Source organism: Diplotaxodon limnothrissa, linkage group LG3, assembly GCF_057381915.1.
Source record: "Diplotaxodon limnothrissa isolate DT_005_m linkage group LG3, D_limnothrissa_male_GT1.1, whole genome shotgun sequence".
Lineage (NCBI taxonomy): Eukaryota > Metazoa > Chordata > Actinopteri > Cichliformes > Cichlidae > Diplotaxodon > Diplotaxodon limnothrissa.
In genome coordinates this window covers 42,302,732-42,322,237 of record NC_140598.1, presented here as the reverse complement: position 1 = coordinate 42,322,237, position 19,506 = coordinate 42,302,732, and the positions used below count along the sequence as shown (strand labels likewise).

Genomic DNA, 19,506 nt, shown 5'->3' with positions numbered 1-19,506 from the left:
CAGAGTCATCAGAGAACTTCTGCAGGAAGCACTGGGTGGAATTGTGGGAGAAGTCTGCAGTGTAGATGGTGAAGAGGAACGGAGCCAGAACCGTTCCCTGTGGGGCCCCCGTACTGCAGACGACCCTGTCCGACACACAGCCCTGAGTCCTCACATACTGTGGTCGGTCGGTGAGGTAGTCCAGGATCCAGGTAGTGAGGTGATGGTCCACTCCAGAGTTCTCCAGCTTATCCTTTAGAACCGAGGGAAGAATGGTGTTGAAGGCACTGGAGAAATCAAAGAACATGATTCTCACAGTGCTTCCAGCGGTCTCCATGATGTTAGGTGTTGTGCAAGTTTTCCATTCAATAAAGCCTCCAGACAAGCGGTCAGTGGTAGCTAACATTCTTTAATAATAACAAGAACAGAAGCCAAGCTTGGTGAAGGAATGCATCATTGCGGGGCAGACGATGGGCAGAGTCCCTAACTGAGTCTAGCATGGCCTTCAGTTACATACCTCTTACAGGAACTAAAGGCAGTACACAGCTGTTTTCACACCTTTGGTACCCCCACCCCCAAAGAAAGTTTCACACTCCCTTGCCACCTCTTACAGTGGAGAAGGAGACAAAAGACTCCTCCCCCCACTCTGGGTCCTTTATGTGTGAATGCTTCCCTCAAACATCCTGAGATACCATCTGTTACCAGTATGAGTGTGAGAGACATGCTGAAATCCAGTGGCACCAAGGTATTATACAACCACAAAGGGACCATGAGTATGTTAAGCTATTTTCAGATGTGCGCTGCTATTTAACCCTCCGCACCCCATGACAGCAACGGACAGCCAGGAGTTTTTGTAGGTGAATAACATCAACATTTGACAATAATATTGCTCGGTTATGATAGTGAGGTGAGCTGTTGAGGATATCTGTTGGTAGGTGCTGTTCCTGACAATGTAGCTGCTGTTAGCAGAAACTTCTATAAGCTTTGGAGGTAATGCCACCAGACTTGGTCAATTACCCAGAAAACTCTATTGCAATGTGTGACTATAATAAAACTTGGTGTTGCAATGTGTCATTGAGAATTATTTGGAGGAATTTGGAACATCCTAAAAGGATTCTCAGGAATCTGGAACATTCCAATAGAACTCTCAAAAATCCTAAAATAGCTCTTGTGAATTCGAAACATTCTAAAAGAATTCTCAGGAATCTGGAACAGTCTAAGAACGCTCAGGAATCTGGAACATTCTAATAGAACTCTCAAAAATCCTAAAATAGCTCTTGTGAATTCGAAACATTCTAAAAGAATTCTCAGGAATACAGGGTTAACTTTTGATACTTCTTTTTAAATACTCTCATTACTACCTTTCCCTAGCCCATCGTTGTAAATAGGAATATCTTTGTAATAACTTACTTGGTTACCTTGTGGTACAAATGTAACATGAGTGTGTGTTACATGAGACTATGCTCTTGCCCTAGTTCCATTTCAGTTAATATCTGTTGAATACAATTTACAGATGTTCAAGAAATAAAACTCTCAAGTCCAATCCACTTCAAGTCCAACTTCAATAGAAGAATCAGAGCCTTCCAGAGACGGTCTCACGTCTCTCATGGTCAGTCATTTTGACCTTTCACTAATGATGTTGAAGTACAGATAGGCAACAATAGCTTCGGCTTTTGTAAGGCATCAGTGGAGAAGAAGATTAACAGAAGAGTGAGCAGGATATTGTTTGTTTTTATAATAATGCGATTAATACATGAATAAAAGAAATTCTTTTGCAAAAGTCATTTACAATGTGCAGGTGTTTCATATATTTTTATTCACAGTGTCAACACTGACTGGTTAGTGGCTACTCAAGTGTGCTTCAAGTCCACCGCATTGTAAGGTGTTAGATTGTGTGGTCTAAGGATCTGGGTTAAGACTCCAGGCTCCTCACACATGTGGGTTGAAATCCTATTGCTGCAATAAGAGTTTAACCAGGGCAGGCAGATGCTATTGTATCCAAAAACATTCAGGCAAGTATTAAACATGTTTTTCTAAAACAGCAAGAGCATCACTGAATGTTCTGGGCTTCTATTTTGTGCTGCACTTTTCAAGTTTTACTATCTAGATTTTTGCGATGAGGTCCTTACTCGCATTGGTAGCATGACCGAGCGGTCTAAGGTGCTGGATTAAGGCTCCAGTCTCTTCGGAGGCGTGGGTTCGAATCCCACTGCTACCATAGTGTTCTAGCGCCAAAGTTTTGTTTCTTCCATGCCTTACCAATAAATTGTAAGGGCTGCAGTGGAAATCAAATCTGTTATAGAATGTCTGTCAAGTCCAAACATGCAGGAAACCCATCAGGAGCAATTCTTCCAAACCACATTAGGCACGTGCTGTAAAGTCATTTACAACTTGCATGTTTTTCATGTCTTTTTGTTCATGGTCTCATCACTGACTGGTTAGTGGACTTTCCCACATGCCACTCAAGTGTGCTTCAAGTCCAGTCCACTCCCTTGTAATGTGCTTTTGAGCAGAACCTGCAACTGCTGGAGAATTGATTAAGGTGCTGCTATGTTGGTCTCACCAAGGCTGCAGAGTGACAAGAGTATCCTTGATTTCATGACAGTGGAGCAGTCCCATATGGTCTAGCGGCTAGAATGCCTGGTTCTAACCCAGCAGCACGAGCACGACAGTGGCGCATTACCAAACCAATCCCATATGGTCTAGCGGTTAGGATTCCTGGTTTTCACCCAGGCGACCCGGGTTCAACTCCCGGTATGGGAACATGTCTTTAATGTGCCCACAAGCCAATGTGTTCTTTGTGTTAATCCCACGATGGATTACATAGGGCAAAGTTGTTGGCTGAAGGCAAACATCAGGTAAGGCTAAGCACATGGCATAACGGTTCAGATCGGGACTGTACAGTCTTCAGTGATGAGGATGTACACAAGCAGGCCTGCAATTATGAGCGGCGAGTCAAGGTGGCTGTTTATGTGAAAATCAAATGAGCTTCTTTGAAACAAGGGTGGGTGCATTAAGGGTACGTCTCTTGCCATCTTACAATGCTGTGATTGGAACCCTTCCTTGACTCTCTGTGAATGGTGATCCTGCCTGTTGATCAGTGCTTATGACAAGTTGCATATGGACAATGATGAAACTGAGCCAAGAGCCCATTGTTAATCAGGGTTGATGAACAGGTTTTAACCAGGACAGGCAGATGTTTTTGTGTCCAAAAAGTATTAAACATGTTTTTCTACAACAGTAAGAGCATCACTGAATGTTCTGAGCTCCTATTTTGTGCTGCACTTTTTCAAGTTTTACTGTCTAGAGTTTTGCGATGAGGTCCTCACTCGCAATGGTAGCATGACCGAGCGGTCTAAGGTGCTGGATTTAGGCTCCAGTCTCTTCGGAGGCGTGGGTTCGAATCCCACTGCTGCCATAGTCTTCAGGTTCTTTTCGTGTTTCTTCCATCCCCTACCAATAAATTGTAAGGGCTGCAGTGGAACTCAAATCTGTTACAGAATGTCTGTCAAGTACAATCAAGCAGGAATCTCATCAAGAGCAATTCTTCCAAACCAGGGTGATAAGATAAGATAACCTTTATTAGTCCCACACGTGGGAAATTTGTTTTGTCACAGCAGGAAGTGGACAGTGCAAAAGTTATGAGGCAAAAATTAGAATACAATAAGAATAAATACAGTACACAACTGTACAGAATAGAATAAAATAAAATACTATATACAGTAGAATAAAATAAAATAAATATACAATAAGATAAAAATAGAATACAAATACAAATACTATATACAACTGAGTAAAAATACAACGATGACAGAAGGATTATTGCACTTAGTATTATTGCATATGTATGGATGTGTGTGCTTGATCAGTTAAAGTCTTTATTATGGAGTCTGACAGCAGTGGGGAGGAAAGACCTGCGAAATCTCTCCGTCCCACACCGTGGGTGCCGCAGTCTCCCACTGAAGGAGCTGCTCAGTGCTGTCACAGTCTGCTGCATGGGGTGGGAGATGTTGTCCAACAGGGATGACAGCTTAGCCGCCGTTCTCCTGTCACTCACCACCTCCACTGGGTCCAGAGGGCATCCTAGAACAGAGCTGGCCCTTCGGATCACCCTGTTCAGTCTCTTCCTGTCCCCAGCAGAGATGCTGCCGCCCCAGCAGACCACGCCATAAAAGATAGCAGAAGCCACAACAGAGTCATAGAAGGTCTTCAGGAGTGGGCCCTCCACTCCAAACGACCTGAGTCTCCGCAGCAGGTACAGCCTGCTCTGCCCTTTCCTGTAGAGGGCGTCTGAGTTATGAGTCCAGTCCAGTCTATTGTTCAGATGAACACCAAGGTACCTGTAGCTGTCCACAGCCTCAATGTCCATACCTTGGATGTTCAGTGGTTGCAGTGGAGAATGCTTGTGCCTGCGGAAGTCTACCACCAGTTCCTTGGTTTTACTGGCGTTGATCTGGAGGTAGTTCAGCTGGCACCAGTCCACAAAGTCTTGGGTCAGACCTCTGTACTCCTTGTCGTCCCCATCAGTGATGAGGCCGACTATTGCAGAGTCATCAGAGAACTTCTGCAGGAAGCACTGGGTGGAATTGTGGGAGAAGTCTGCAGTGTAGATGGTGAAGAGGAACGGAGCCAGAACCGTTCCCTGTGGGGCCCCCGTACTGCAGACGACCCTGTCCGACACACAGCCCTGAGTCCTCACATACTGTGGTCGGTCGGTGAGGTAGTCCAGGATCCAGGTAGTGAGGTGATGGTCCACTCCAGAGTTCTCCAGCTTATCCTTTAGAACCGAGGGAAGAATGGTGTTGAAGGCACTGGAGAAATCAAAGAACATGATTCTCACAGTGCTTCCAGCGGTCTCCATGATGTTAGGTGTTGTGCAAGTTTTCCATTCAATAAAGCCTCCAGACAAGCGGTCAGTGGTAGCTAACATTCTTTAATAATAACAAGAACAGAAGCCAAGCTTGGTGAAGGAATGCATCATTGCGGGGCAGACGATGGGCAGAGTCCCTAACTGAGTCTAGCATGGCCTTCAGTTACATACCTCTTACAGGAACTAAAGGCAGTACACAGCTGTTTTCACACCTTTGGTACCCCCACCCCCAAAGAAAGTTTCACACTCCCTTGCCACCTCTTACAGTGGAGAAGGAGACAAAAGACTCCTCCCCCCACTCTGGGTCCTTTATGTGTGAATGCTTCCCTCAAACATCCTGAGATACCATCTGTTACCAGTATGAGTGTGAGAGACATGCTGAAATCCAGTGGCACCAAGGTATTATACAACCACAAGGGGACCATGAGTATGTTAAGCTATTTTCAGATGTGCGCTGCTATTTAACCCTCCGCACCCCATGACAGCAACGGACAGCCAGGAGTTTTTGTAGGTGAATAACATCAACATTTGACAATAATATTGCTCGGTTATGATAGTGAGGTGAGCTGTTGAGGATATCTGTTGGTAGGTGCTGTTCCTGACAATGTAGCTGCTGTTAGCAGAAACTTCTATAAGCTTTGGAGGTAATGCCACCAGACTTGGTCAATTACCCAGAAAACTCTATTGCAATGTGTGACTATAATAAAACTTGGTGTTGCAATGTGTCATTGAGAATTATTTGGAGGAATTTGGAACATCCTAAAAGGATTCTCAGGAATCTGGAACATTCCAATAGAACTCTCAAAAATCCTAAAATAGCTCTTGTGAATTCGAAACATTCTAAAAGAATTCTCAGGAATCTGGAACAGTCTAAGAACGCTCAGGAATCTGGAACATTCTAATAGAACTCTCAAAAATCCTAAAATAGCTCTTGTGAATTCGAAACATTCTAAAAGAATTCTCAGGAATACAGGGTTAACTTTTGATACTTCTTTTTAAATACTCTCATTACTACCTTTCCCTAGCCCATCGTTGTAAATAGGAATATCTTTGTAATAACTTACTTGGTTACCTTGTGGTACAAATGTAACACGAGTGTGTGTTACATGAGACTACGCTCTTGCCCTAGTTCCATTTCAGTTAATATCTGTTGAATACAATTTACAGATGTTCAAGAAATAAAACTCTCAAGTCCAATCCACTTCAAGTCCAACTTCAATAGAAGAATCAGAGCCTTCCAGAGACGGTCTCACGTCTCTCATGGTCAGTCATTTTGACCTTTCACTAATGATGTTGAAGTACAGATAGGCAACAATAGCTTCGGCTTTTGTAAGGCATCAGTGGAGAAGAAGATTAACAGAAGAGTGAGCAGGATATTGTTTGTTTTTATAATAATGCGATTAATACATGAATAAAAGAAATTCTTTTGCAAAAGTCATTTACAATGTGCAGGTGTTTCATATATTTTTATTCACAGTGTCAACACTGACTGGTTAGTGGCTACTCAAGTGTGCTTCAAGTCCACCGCATTGTAAGGTGTTAGATTGTGTGGTCTAAGGATCTGGGTTAAGACTCCAGGCTCCTCACACATGTGGGTTGAAATCCTATTGCTGCAATAAGAGTTTAACCAGGGCAGGCAGATGCTATTGTATCCAAAAACATTCAGGCAAGTATTAAACATGTTTTTCTAAAACAGCAAGAGCATCACTGAATGTTCTGGGCTTCTATTTTGTGCTGCACTTTTCAAGTTTTACTATCTAGATTTTTGCGATGAGGTCCTTACTCGCATTGGTAGCATGACCGAGCGGTCTAAGGTGCTGGATTAAGGCTCCAGTCTCTTCGGAGGCGTGGGTTCGAATCCCACTGCTGCCATAGTGTTCTAGCGGCAAAGTTTTGTTTCTTCCATGCCTTACCAATAAATTGTAAGGGCTGCAGTGGAAATCAAATCTGTTATAGAATGTCTGTCAAGTCCAAACATGCAGGAAACCCATCAGGAGCAATTCTTCCAAACCACATTAGGCACGTGCTGTAAAGTCATTTACAACTTGCATGTTTTTCATGTCTTTTTGTTCATGGTCTCATCACTGACTGGTTAGTGGACTTTCCCACATGCCACTCAAGTGTGCTTCAAGTCCAGTCCACTCCCTTGTAATGTGCTTTTGAGCAGAACCTGCAACTGCTGGAGAATTGATTAAGGTGCTGCTATGTTGGTCTCACCAAGGCTGCAGAGTGACAAGAGTATCCTTGATTTCATGACAGTGGAGCAGTCCCATATGGTCTAGCGGCTAGAATGCCTGGTTCTAACCCAGCAGCACGAGCACGACAGTGGCGCATTACCAACCCAATCCCATATGGTCTAGCGGTTAAGATTCCTGGTTTTCACCCAGGCGACCCGGGTTCAACTCCCGGTATGGGAACATGTCTTTAATGTGCCCACAAGCCAATGTGTTCTTTGTGTTAATCCCACGATGGATTACATAGGGCAAAGTTGTTGGCTGAAGGCAAACATCAGGTAAGGCTAAGCACATGGCATAACGGTTCAGATCGGGACTGTACAGTCTTCAGTGATGAGGATGTACACAAGCAGGCCTGCAATTATGAGCGGCGAGTCAAGGTGGCTGTTTATGTGAAAATCAAATGAGCTTCTTTGAAACAAGGGTGGGTGCATTAAGGGTACGTCTCTTGCCATCTTACAATGCTGTGATTGGAACCCTTCCTTGACTCTCTGTGAATGGTGATCCTGCCTGTTGATCAGTGCTTATGACAAGTTGCATATGGACAATGATGAAACTGAGCCAAGAGCCCATTGTTAATCAGGGTTGATGAACAGGTTTTAACCAGGACAGGCAGATGTTTTTGTGTCCAAAAAGTATTAAACATGTTTTTCTACAACAGTAAGAGCATCACTGAATGTTCTGAGCTCCTATTTTGTGCTGCACTTTTTCAAGTTTTACTGTCTAGAGTTTTGCGATGAGGTCCTCACTCGCAATGGTAGCATGACCGAGCGGTCTAAGGTGCTGGATTTAGGCTCCAGTCTCTTCGGAGGCGTGGGTTCGAATCCCACTGCTGCCATAGTCTTCAGGTTCTTTTCGTGTTTCTTCCATCCCCTACCAATAAATTGTAAGGGCTGCAGTGGAACTCAAATCTGTTACAGAATGTCTGTCAAGTACAATCAAGCAGGAATTTCATCAAGAGCAATTCTTCCAAACCAGGGTGATAAGATAAGATAAGATAACCTTTATTAGTCCCACACGTGGGGAATTTGTTTTGTCACAGCAGGAAGTGGACAGTGCAAAAGTTATGAGGCAAAAATTAGAATACAATAAGAATAAATACAGTACACAACTGTACAGAATAGAATAAAATAAAATACTATATACAGTAGAATAAAATAAAATAAATATACAATAAGATAAAAATAGAATACAAATACAAATACTATATACAACTGAGTAAAAATACAACGATGACAGAAGGATTATTGCACTTAGTATTATTGCATATGTATGGATGTGTGTGCTTGATCAGTTAAAGTCTTTATTATGGAGTCTGACAGCAGTGGGGAGGAAAGACCTGCGAAATCTCTCCGTCCCACACCGTGGGTGCCGCAGTCTCCCACTGAAGGAGCTGCTCAGTGCTGTCACAGTCTGCTGCATGGGGTGGGAGATGTTGTCCAACAGGGATGACAGCTTAGCCGCCGTTCTCCTGTCACTCACCACCTCCACTGGGTCCAGAGGGCATCCTAGAACAGAGCTGGCCCTTCGGATCACCCTGTTCAGTCTCTTCCTGTCCCCAGCAGAGATGCTGCCGCCCCAGCAGACCACGCCATAAAAGATAGCAGAAGCCACAATAGAGTCATAGAAGGTCTTCAGGAGTGGGCCCTCCACTCCAAACGACCTGAGTCTCCGCAGCAGGTACAGCCTGCTCTGCCCTTTCCTGTAGAGGGCGTCTGAGTTATGAGTCCAGTCCAGTCTATTGTTCAGATGAACACCAAGGTACCTGTAGCTGTCCACAGCCTCAATGTCCATACCTTGGATGTTCAGTGGTTGCAGTGGAGAATGCTTGTGCCTGCGGAAGTCTACCACCAGTTCCTTGGTTTTACTGGCGTTGATCTGGAGGTAGTTCAGCTGGCACCAGTCCACAAAGTCTTGGGTCAGACCTCTGTACTCCTTGTCGTCCCCATCAGTGATGAGGCCGACTATTGCAGAGTCATCAGAGAACTTCTGCAGGAAGCACTGGGTGGAATTGTGGGAGAAGTCTGCAGTGTAGATGGTGAAGAGGAACGGAGCCAGAACCGTTCCCTGTGGGGCCCCCGTACTGCAGACGACCCTGTCCGACACACAGCCCTGAGTCCTCACATACTGTGGTCGGTCGGTGAGGTAGTCCAGGATCCAGGTAGTGAGGTGATGGTCCACTCCAGAGTTCTCCAGCTTATCCTTTAGAACCGAGGGAAGAATGGTGTTGAAGGCACTGGAGAAATCAAAGAACATGATTCTCACAGTGCTTCCAGCGGTCTCCATGATGTTAGGTGTTGTGCAAGTTTTCCATTCAATAAAGCCTCCAGACAAGCGGTCAGTGGTAGCTAACATTCTTTAATAATAACAAGAACAGAAGCCAAGCTTGGTGAAGGAATGCATCATTGCGGGGCAGACGATGGGCAGAGTCCCTAACTGAGTCTAGCATGGCCTTCAGTTACATACCTCTTACAGGAACTAAAGGCAGTACACAGCTGTTTTCACACCTTTGGTACCCCCACCCCCAAAGAAAGTTTCACACTCCCTTGCCACCTCTTACAGTGGAGAAGGAGACAAAAGACTCCTCCCCCCACTCTGGGTCCTTTGTGTGTGAATGCTTCCCTCAAACATCCTGAGATACCATCTGTTACCAGTATGAGTGTGAGAGACATGCTGAAATCCAGTGGCACCAAGGTATTATACAACCACAAAGGGACCATGAGTATGTTAAGCTATTTTCAGATGTGCGCTGCTATTTAACCCTCCGCACCCCATGACAGCAACGGACAGCCAGGAGTTTTTGTAGGTGAATAACATCAACATTTGACAATAATATTGCTCGGTTATGATAGTGAGGTGAGCTGTTGAGGATATCTGTTGGTAGGTGCTGTTCCTGACAATGTAGCTGCTGTTAGCAGAAACTTCTATAAGCTTTGGAGGTAATGCCACCAGACTTGGTCAATTACCCAGAAAACTCTATTGCAATGTGTGACTATAATAAAACTTGGTGTTGCAATGTGTCATTGAGAATTATTTGGAGGAATTTGGAACATCCTAAAAGGATTCTCAGGAATCTGGAACATTCCAATAGAACTCTCAAAAATCCTAAAATAGCTCTTGTGAATTCGAAACATTCTAAAAGAATTCTCAGGAATCTGGAACAGTCTAAGAACGCTCAGGAATCTGGAACATTCTAATAGAACTCTCAAAAATCCTAAAATAGCTCTTGTGAATTCGAAACATTCTAAAAGAATTCTCAGGAATACAGGGTTAACTTTTGATACTTCTTTTTAAATACTCTCATTACTACCTTTCCCTAGCCCATCGTTGTAAATAGGAATATCTTTGTAATAACTTACTTGGTTACCTTGTGGTACAAATGTAACACGAGTGTGTGTTACATGAGACTATGCTCTTGCCCTAGTTCCATTTCAGTTAATATCTGTTGAATACAATTTACAGATGTTCAAGAAATAAAACTCTCAAGTCCAATCCACTTCAAGTCCAACTTCAATAGAAGAATCAGAGCCTTCCAGAGACGGTCTCACGTCTCTCATGGTCAGTCATTTTGACCTTTCACTAATGATGTTGAAGTACAGATAGGCAACAATAGCTTCGGCTTTTGTAAGGCATCAGTGGAGAAGAAGATTAACAGAAGAGTGAGCAGGATATTGTTTGTTTTTATAATAATGCGATTAATACATGAATAAAAGAAATTCTTTTGCAAAAGTCATTTACAATGTGCAGGTGTTTCATATATTTTTATTCACAGTGTCAACACTGACTGGTTAGTGGCTACTCAAGTGTGCTTCAAGTCCACCGCATTGTAAGGTGTTAGATTGTGTGGTCTAAGGATCTGGGTTAAGACTCCAGGCTCCTCACACATGTGGGTTGAAATCCTATTGCTGCAATAAGAGTTTAACCAGGGCAGGCAGATGCTATTGTATCCAAAAACATTCAGGCAAGTATTAAACATGTTTTTCTAAAACAGCAAGAGCATCACTGAATGTTCTGGGCTTCTATTTTGTGCTGCACTTTTCAAGTTTTACTATCTAGATTTTTGCGATGAGGTCCTTACTCGCATTGGTAGCATGACCGAGCGGTCTAAGGTGCTGGATTAAGGCTCCAGTCTCTTCGGAGGCGTGGGTTCGAATCCCACTGCTGCCATAGTGTTCTAGCGGCAAAGTTTTGTTTCTTCCATGCCTTACCAATAAATTGTAAGGGCTGCAGTGGAAATCAAATCTGTTATAGAATGTCTGTCAAGTCCAAACATGCAGGAAACCCATCAAGAGCAATTCTTCCAAACCAGGGTGATAAGATAAGATAACCTTTATTAGTCCCACACGTGGGGAATTTGTTTTGTCACAGCAGGAAGTGGACAGTGCAAAAGTTATGAGGCAAAAATTAGAATACAATAAGAATAAATACAGTACACAACTGTACAGAATAGAATAAAATAAAATACTATATACAGTAGAATAAAATAAAATAAATATACAATAAGATAAAAATAGAATACAAATACAAATACTATATACAACTGAGTAAAAATACAACGATGACAGAAGGATTATTGCACTTAGTATTATTGCATATGTATGGATGTGTGTGCTTGATCAGTTAAAGTCTTTATTATGGAGTCTGACAGCAGTGGGGAGGAAAGACCTGCGAAATCTCTCCGTCCCACACCGTGGGTGCCGCAGTCTCCCACTGAAGGAGCTGCTCAGTGCTGTCACAGTCTGCTGCATGGGGTGGGAGATGTTGTCCAACAGGGATGACAGCTTAGCCGCCGTTCTCCTGTCACTCACCACCTCCACTGGGTCCAGAGGGCATCCTAGAACAGAGCTGGCCCTTCGGATCACCCTGTTCAGTCTCTTCCTGTCCCCAGCAGAGATGCTGCCGCCCCAGCAGACCACGCCATAAAAGATAGCAGAAGCCACAACAGAGTCATAGAAGGTCTTCAGGAGTGGGCCCTCCACTCCAAACGACCTGAGTCTCCGCAGCAGGTACAGCCTGCTCTGCCCTTTCCTGTAGAGGGCGTCTGAGTTATGAGTCCAGTCCAGTCTATTGTTCAGATGAACACCAAGGTACCTGTAGCTGTCCACAGCCTCAATGTCCATACCTTGGATGTTCAGTGGTTGCAGTGGAGAATGCTTGTGCCTGCGGAAGTCTACCACCAGTTCCTTGGTTTTACTGGCGTTGATCTGGAGGTAGTTCAGCTGGCACCAGTCCACAAAGTCTTGGGTCAGACCTCTGTACTCCTTGTCGTCCCCATCAGTGATGAGGCCGACTATTGCAGAGTCATCAGAGAACTTCTGCAGGAAGCACTGGGTGGAATTGTGGGAGAAGTCTGCAGTGTAGATGGTGAAGAGGAACGGAGCCAGAACCGTTCCCTGTGGGGCCCCCGTACTGCAGACGACCCTGTCCGACACACAGCCCTGAGTCCTCACATACTGTGGTCGGTCGGTGAGGTAGTCCAGGATCCAGGTAGTGAGGTGATGGTCCACTCCAGAGTTCTCCAGCTTATCCTTTAGAACCGAGGGAAGAATGGTGTTGAAGGCACTGGAGAAATCAAAGAACATGATTCTCACAGTGCTTCCAGCTGTCTCCATGATGTTAGGTGTTGTGCAAGTTTTCCATTCAATAAAGCCTCCAGACAAGCGGTCAGTGGTAGCTAACATTCTTTAATAATAACAAGAACAGAAGCCAAGCTTGGTGAAGGAATGCATCATTGCGGGGCAGACGATGGGCAGAGTCCCTAACTGAGTCTAGCATGGCCTTCAGTTACATACCTCTTACAGGAACTAAAGGCAGTACACAGCTGTTTTCACACCTTTGGTACCCCCACCCCCAAAGAAAGTTTCACACTCCCTTGCCACCTCTTACAGTGGAGAAGGAGACAAAAGACTCCTCCCCCCACTCTGGGTCCTTTATGTGTGAATGCTTCCCTCAAACATCCTGAGATACCATCTGTTACCAGTATGAGTGTGAGAGACATGCTGAAATCCAGTGGCACCAAGGTATTATACAACCACAAAGGGACCATGAGTATGTTAAGCTATTTTCAGATGTGCGCTGCTATTTAACCCTCCGCACCCCATGACAGCAACGGACAGCCAGGAGTTTTTGTAGGTGAATAACATCAACATTTGACAATAATATTGCTCGGTTATGATAGTGAGGTGAGCTGTTGAGGATATCTGTTGGTAGGTGCTGTTCCTGACAATGTAGCTGCTGTTAGCAGAAACTTCTATAAGCTTTGGAGGTAATGCCACCAGACTTGGTCAATTACCCAGAAAACTCTATTGCAATGTGTGACTATAATAAAACTTGGTGTTGCAATGTGTCATTGAGAATTATTTGGAGGAATTTGGAACATCCTAAAAGGATTCTCAGGAATCTGGAACATTCCAATAGAACTCTCAAAAATCCTAAAATAGCTCTTGTGAATTCGAAACATTCTAAAAGAATTCTCAGGAATCTGGAACAGTCTAAGAACGCTCAGGAATCTGGAACATTCTAATAGAACTCTCAAAAATCCTAAAATAGCTCTTGTGAATTCGAAACATTCTAAAAGAATTCTCAGGAATACAGGGTTAACTTTTGATACTTCTTTTTAAATACTCTCATTACTACCTTTCCCTAGCCCATCGTTGTAAATAGGAATATCTTTGTAATAACTTACTTGGTTACCTTGTGGTACAAATGTAACACGAGTGTGTGTTACATGAGACTATGCTCTTGCCCTAGTTCCATTTCAGTTAATATCTGTTGAATACAATTTACAGATGTTCAAGAAATAAAACTCTCAAGTCCAATCCACTTCAAGTCCAACTTCAATAGAAGAATCAGAGCCTTCCAGAGACGGTCTCACGTCTCTCATGGTCAGTCATTTTGACCTTTCACTAATGATGTTGAAGTACAGATAGGCAACAATAGCTTCGGCTTTTGTAAGGCATCAGTGGAGAAGAAGATTAACAGAAGAGTGAGCAGGATATTGTTTGTTTTTATAATAATGCGATTAATACATGAATAAAAGAAATTCTTTTGCAAAAGTCATTTACAATGTGCAGGTGTTTCATATATTTTTATTCACAGTGTCAACACTGACTGGTTAGTGGCTACTCAAGTGTGCTTCAAGTCCACCGCATTGTAAGGTGTTAGATTGTGTGGTCTAAGGATCTGGGTTAAGACTCCAGGCTCCTCACACATGTGGGTTGAAATCCTATTGCTGCAATAAGAGTTTAACCAGGGCAGGCAGATGCTATTGTATCCAAAAACATTCAGGCAAGTATTAAACATGTTTTTCTAAAACAGCAAGAGCATCACTGAATGTTCTGGGCTTCTATTTTGTGCTGCACTTTTCAAGTTTTACTATCTAGATTTTTGCGATGAGGTCCTTACTCGCATTGGTAGCATGACCGAGCGGTCTAAGGTGCTGGATTAAGGCTCCAGTCTCTTCGGAGGCGTGGGTTCGAATCCCACTGCTGCCATAGTGTTCTAGCGGCAAAGTTTTGTTTCTTCCATGCCTTACCAATAAATTGTAAGGGCTGCAGTGGAAATCAAATCTGTTATAGAATGTCTGTCAAGTCCAAACATGCAGGAAACCCATCAGGAGCAATTCTTCCAAACCACATTAGGCACGTGCTGTAAAGTCATTTACAACTTGCATGTTTTTCATGTCTTTTTGTTCATGGTCTCATCACTGACTGGTTAGTGGACTTTCCCACATGCCACTCAAGTGTGCTTCAAGTCCAGTCCACTCCCTTGTAATGTGCTTTTGAGCAGAACCTGCAACTGCTGGAGAATTGATTAAGGTGCTGCTATGTTGGTCTCACCAAGGCTGCAGAGTGACAAGAGTATCCTTGATTTCATGACAGTGGAGCAGTCCCATATGGTCTAGCGGCTAGAATGCCTGGTTCTAACCCAGCAGCACGAGCACGACAGTGGCGCATTACCAAACCAATCCCATATGGTCTAGCGGTTAGGATTCCTGGTTTTCACCCAGGCGACCCGGGTTCAACTCCCGGTATGGGAACATGTCTTTAATGTGCCCACAAGCCAATGTGTTCTTTGTGTTAATCCCACAATGGATTACATAGGGCAAAGTTGTTGGCTGAAGGCAAACATCAGGTAAGGCTAAGCACATGGCATAACGGTTCAGATCGGGACTGTACAGTCTTCAGTGATGAGGATGTACACAAGCAGGCCTGCAATTATGAGCGGCGAGTCAAGGTGGCTGTTTATGTGAAAATCAAATGAGCTTCTTTGAAACAAGGGTGGGTGCATTAAGGGTACGTCTCTTGCCATCTTACAATGCTGTGATTGGAACCCTTCCTTGACTCTCTGTGAATGGTGATCCTGCCTGTTGATCAGTGCTTATGACAAGTTGCATATGGACAATGATGAAACTGAGCCAAGAGCCCATTGTTAATCAGGGTTGATGAACAGGTTTTAACCAGGACAGGCAGATGTTTTTGTGTCCAAAAAGTATTAAACATGTTTTTCTACAACAGTAAGAGCATCACTGAATGTTCTGAGCTCCTATTTTGTGCTGCACTTTTTCAAGTTTTACTGTCTAGAGTTTTGCGATGAGGTCCTCACTTGCAATGGTAGCATGACCGAGCGGTCTAAGGTGCTGGATTTAGGCTCCAGTCTCTTTGGAGGCGTGGGTTCGAATCCCACTGCTGCCATAGTCTTCAGGTTCTTTTCGTGTTTCTTCCATCCCCTACCAATAAATTGTAAGGGCTGCAGTGGAACTCAAATCTGTTACAGAATGTCTGTCAAGTACAATCAAGCAGGAATCTCATCAAGAGCAATTCTTCCAAACCAGGGTGATAAGATAAGATAAGATAACCTTTATTAGTCCCACACGTGGGAAATTTGTTTTGTCACAGCAGGAAGTGGACAGTGCAAAAGTTATGAGGCAAAAATTAGAATACAATAAGAATAAATACAGTACACAACTGTACAGAATAGAATAAAATAAAATACTATATACAGTAGAATAAAATAAAATAAATATACAATAAGATAAAAATAGAATACAAATACAAATACTATATACAACTGAGTAAAAATACAACGATGACAGAAGGATTATTGCACTTAGTATTATTGCATATGTATGGATGTGTGTGCTTGATCAGTTAAAGTCTTTATTATGGAGTCTGACAGCAGTGGGGAGGAAAGACCTGCGAAATCTCTCCGTCCCACACCGTGGGTGCCGCAGTCTCCCACTGAAGGAGCTGCTCAGTGCTGTCACAGTCTGCTGCATGGGGTGGGAGATGTTGTCCAACAGGGATGACAGCTTAGCCGCCGTTCTCCTGTCACTCACCACCTCCACTGGGTCCAGAGGGCATCCTAGAACAGAGCTGGCCCTTCGGATCACCCTGTTCAGTCTCTTCCTGTCCCCAGCAGAGATGCTGCCGCCCCAGCAGACCACGCCATAAAAGATAGCAGAAGCCACAACAGAGTCATAGAAGGTCTTCAGGAGTGGGCCCTCCACTCCAAACGACCTGAGTCTCCGCAGCAGGTACAGCCTGCTCTGCCCTTTCCTGTAGAGGGCGTCTGAGTTATGAGTCCAGTCCAGTCTATTGTTCAGATGAACACCAAGGTACCTGTAGCTGTCCACAGCCTCAATGTCCATACCTTGGATGTTCAGTGGTTGCAGTGGAGAATGCTTGTGCCTGCGGAAGTCTACCACCAGTTCCTTGGTTTTACTGGCGTTGATCTGGAGGTAGTTCAGCTGGCACCAGTCCACAAAGTCTTGGGTCAGACCTCTGTACTCCTTGTCGTCCCCATCAGTGATGAGGCCGACTATTGCAGAGTCATCAGAGAACTTCTGCAGGAAGCACTGGGTGGAATTGTGGGAGAAGTCTGCAGTGTAGATGGTGAAGAGGAACGGAGCCAGAACCGTTCCCTGTGGGGCCCCCGTACTGCAGACGACCCTGTCCGACACACAGCCCTGAGTCCTCACATACTGTGGTCGGTCGGTGAGGTAGTCCAGGATCCAGGTAGTGAGGTGATGGTCCACTCCAGAGTTCTCCAGCTTATCCTTTAGAACCGAGGGAAGAATGGTGTTGAAGGCACTGGAGAAATCAAAGAACATGATTCTCACAGTGCTTCCAGCGGTCTCCATGATGTTAGGTGTTGTGCAAGTTTTCCATTCAATAAAGCCTCCAGACAAGCGGTCAGTGGTAGCTAACATTCTTTAATAATAACAAGAACAGAAGCCAAGCTTGGTGAAGGAATGCATCATTGCGGGGCAGACGATGGGCAGAGTCCCTAACTGAGTCTAGCATGGCCTTCAGTTACATACCTCTTACAGGAACTAAAGGCAGTACACAGCTGTTTTCACACCTTTGGTACCCCCACCCCCAAAGAAAGTTTCACACTCCCTTGCCACCTCTTACAGTGGAGAAGGAGACAAAAGACTCCTCCCCCCACTCTGGGTCCTTTATGTGTGAATGCTTCCCTCAAACATCCTGAGATACCATCTGTTACCAGTATGAGTGTGAGAGACATGCTGAAATCCAGTGGCACCAAGGTATTATACAACCACAAAGGGACCATGAGTATGTTAAGCTATTTTCAGATGTGCGCTGCTATTTAACCCTCCGCACCCCATGACAGCAACGGACAGCCAGGAGTTTTTGTAGGTGAATAACATCAACATTTGACAATAATATTGCTCGGTTATGATAGTGAGGTGAGCTGTTGAGGATATCTGTTGGTAGGTGCTGTTCCTGACAATGTAGCTGCTGTTAGCAGAAACTTCTATAAGCTTTGGAGGTAATGCCACCAGACTTGGTCAATTACCCAGAAAACTCTATTGCAATGTGTGACTATAATAAAACTTGGTGTTGCAATGTGTCATTGAGAATTATTTGGAGGAATTTGGAACATCCTAAAAGGATTCTCAGGAATCTGGAACATTCCAATAGAACTCTCAAAAATCCTAAAATAGCTCTTGTGAATTCGAAACATTCTAAAAGAATTCTCAGGAATCTGGAACAGTCTAAGAACGCTCAGGAATCTGGAACATTCTAATAGAACTCTCAAAAATCCTAAAATAGCTCTTGTGAATTCGAAACATTCTAAAAGAATTCTCAGGAATACAGGGTTAACTTTTGATACTTCTTTTTAAATACTCTCATTACTACCTTTCCCTAGCCCATCGTTGTAAATAGGAATATCTTTGTAATAACTTACTTGGTTACCTTGTGGTACAAATGTAACACGAGTGTGTGTTACATGAGACTACGCTCTTGCCCTAGTTCCATTTCAGTTAATATCTGTTGAATACAATTTACAGATGTTCAAGAAATAAAACTCTCAAGTCCAATCCACTTCAAGTCCAACTTCAATAGAAGAATCAGAGCCTTCCAGAGACGGTCTCACGTCTCTCATGGTCAGTCATTTTGACCTTTCACTAATGATGTTGAAGTACAGATAGGCAACAATAGCTTCGGCTTTTGTAAGGCATCAGTGGAGAAGAAGATTAACAGAAGAGTGAGCAGGATATTGTTTGTTTTTATAATAATGCGATTAATACATGAATAAAAGAAATTCTTTTGCAAAAGTCATTTACAATGTGCAGGTGTTTCATATATTTTTATTCACAGTGTCAACACTGACTGGTTAGTGGCTACTCAAGTGTGCTTCAAGTCCACCGCATTGTAAGGTGTTAGATTGTGTGGTCTAAGGATCTGGGTTAAGACTCCAGGCTCCTCACACATGTGGGTTGAAATCCTATTGCTGCAATAAGAGTTTAACCAGGGCAGGCAGATGCTATTGTATCCAAAAACATTCAGGCAAGTATTAAACATGTTTTTCTAAAACAGCAAGAGCATCACTGAATGTTCTGGGCTTCTATTTTGTGCTGCACTTTTCAAGTTTTACTATCTAGATTTTTGCGATGAGGTCCTTACTCGCATTGGTAGCATGACCGAGCGGTCTAAGGTGCTGGATTAAGGCTCCAGTCTCTTCGGAGGCGTGGGTTCGAATCCCACTGCTGCCATAGTGTTCTAGCGGCAAAGTTTTGTTTCTTCCATGCCTTACCAATAAATTGTAAGGGCTGCAGTGGAAATCAAATCTGTTATAGAATGTCTGTCAAGTCCAAACATGCAGGAAACCCATCAGGAGCAATTCTTCCAAACCACATTAGGCACGTGCTGTAAAGTCATTTACAACTTGCATGTTTTTCATGTCTTTTTGTTCATGGTCTCATCACTGACTGGTTAGTGGACTTTCCCACATGCCACTCAAGTGTGCTTCAAGTCCAGTCCACTCCCTTGTAATGTGCTTTTGAGCAGAACCTGCAACTGCTGGAGAATTGATTAAGGTGCTGCTATGTTGGTCTCACCAAGGCTGCAGAGTGACAAGAGTATCCTTGATTTCATGACAGTGGAGCAGTCCCAT

At 43.8% G+C, this 19,506-nt stretch overlaps 11 non-coding genes across 11 annotated transcripts; all 11 read left to right on the top strand.

Moving 5' to 3' along the window:
* Positions 1-2,115: 2,115 nt before the first annotated feature.
* trnal-aag (transfer RNA leucine (anticodon AAG)) lies at positions 2,116-2,197 on the top strand. Its single transcript has one exon. It is a non-coding gene; the product is annotated as a tRNA-Leu (tRNA).
* Positions 2,198-2,670: 473 nt separating this feature from the next.
* trnae-uuc (transfer RNA glutamic acid (anticodon UUC)) lies at positions 2,671-2,742 on the top strand. The gene has a single exon. It is a non-coding gene; the product is annotated as a tRNA-Glu (tRNA).
* A 573-nt stretch (positions 2,743-3,315) lies between these two features.
* On the top strand, positions 3,316-3,397 carry trnal-uag (transfer RNA leucine (anticodon UAG)). The gene has a single exon. It is a non-coding gene; the product is annotated as a tRNA-Leu (tRNA).
* A 3,242-nt stretch (positions 3,398-6,639) lies between these two features.
* Positions 6,640-6,721, top strand: trnal-aag (transfer RNA leucine (anticodon AAG)). Its single transcript has one exon. It is a non-coding gene; the product is annotated as a tRNA-Leu (tRNA).
* Positions 6,722-7,194: 473 nt separating this feature from the next.
* Positions 7,195-7,266, top strand: trnae-uuc (transfer RNA glutamic acid (anticodon UUC)). Its single transcript has one exon. It is a non-coding gene; the product is annotated as a tRNA-Glu (tRNA).
* A 573-nt stretch (positions 7,267-7,839) lies between these two features.
* Positions 7,840-7,921, top strand: trnal-uag (transfer RNA leucine (anticodon UAG)). The gene has a single exon. It is a non-coding gene; the product is annotated as a tRNA-Leu (tRNA).
* Positions 7,922-11,168: 3,247 nt separating this feature from the next.
* Positions 11,169-11,250, top strand: trnal-aag (transfer RNA leucine (anticodon AAG)). Its single transcript has one exon. It is a non-coding gene; the product is annotated as a tRNA-Leu (tRNA).
* A 3,244-nt stretch (positions 11,251-14,494) lies between these two features.
* trnal-aag (transfer RNA leucine (anticodon AAG)) lies at positions 14,495-14,576 on the top strand. The gene has a single exon. It is a non-coding gene; the product is annotated as a tRNA-Leu (tRNA).
* Positions 14,577-15,049: 473 nt separating this feature from the next.
* On the top strand, positions 15,050-15,121 carry trnae-uuc (transfer RNA glutamic acid (anticodon UUC)). The gene has a single exon. It is a non-coding gene; the product is annotated as a tRNA-Glu (tRNA).
* A 573-nt stretch (positions 15,122-15,694) lies between these two features.
* trnal-uag (transfer RNA leucine (anticodon UAG)) lies at positions 15,695-15,776 on the top strand. The gene has a single exon. It is a non-coding gene; the product is annotated as a tRNA-Leu (tRNA).
* Positions 15,777-19,023: 3,247 nt separating this feature from the next.
* On the top strand, positions 19,024-19,105 carry trnal-aag (transfer RNA leucine (anticodon AAG)). Its single transcript has one exon. It is a non-coding gene; the product is annotated as a tRNA-Leu (tRNA).
* The last annotated feature ends 401 nt before the right edge of the window (positions 19,106-19,506 follow it).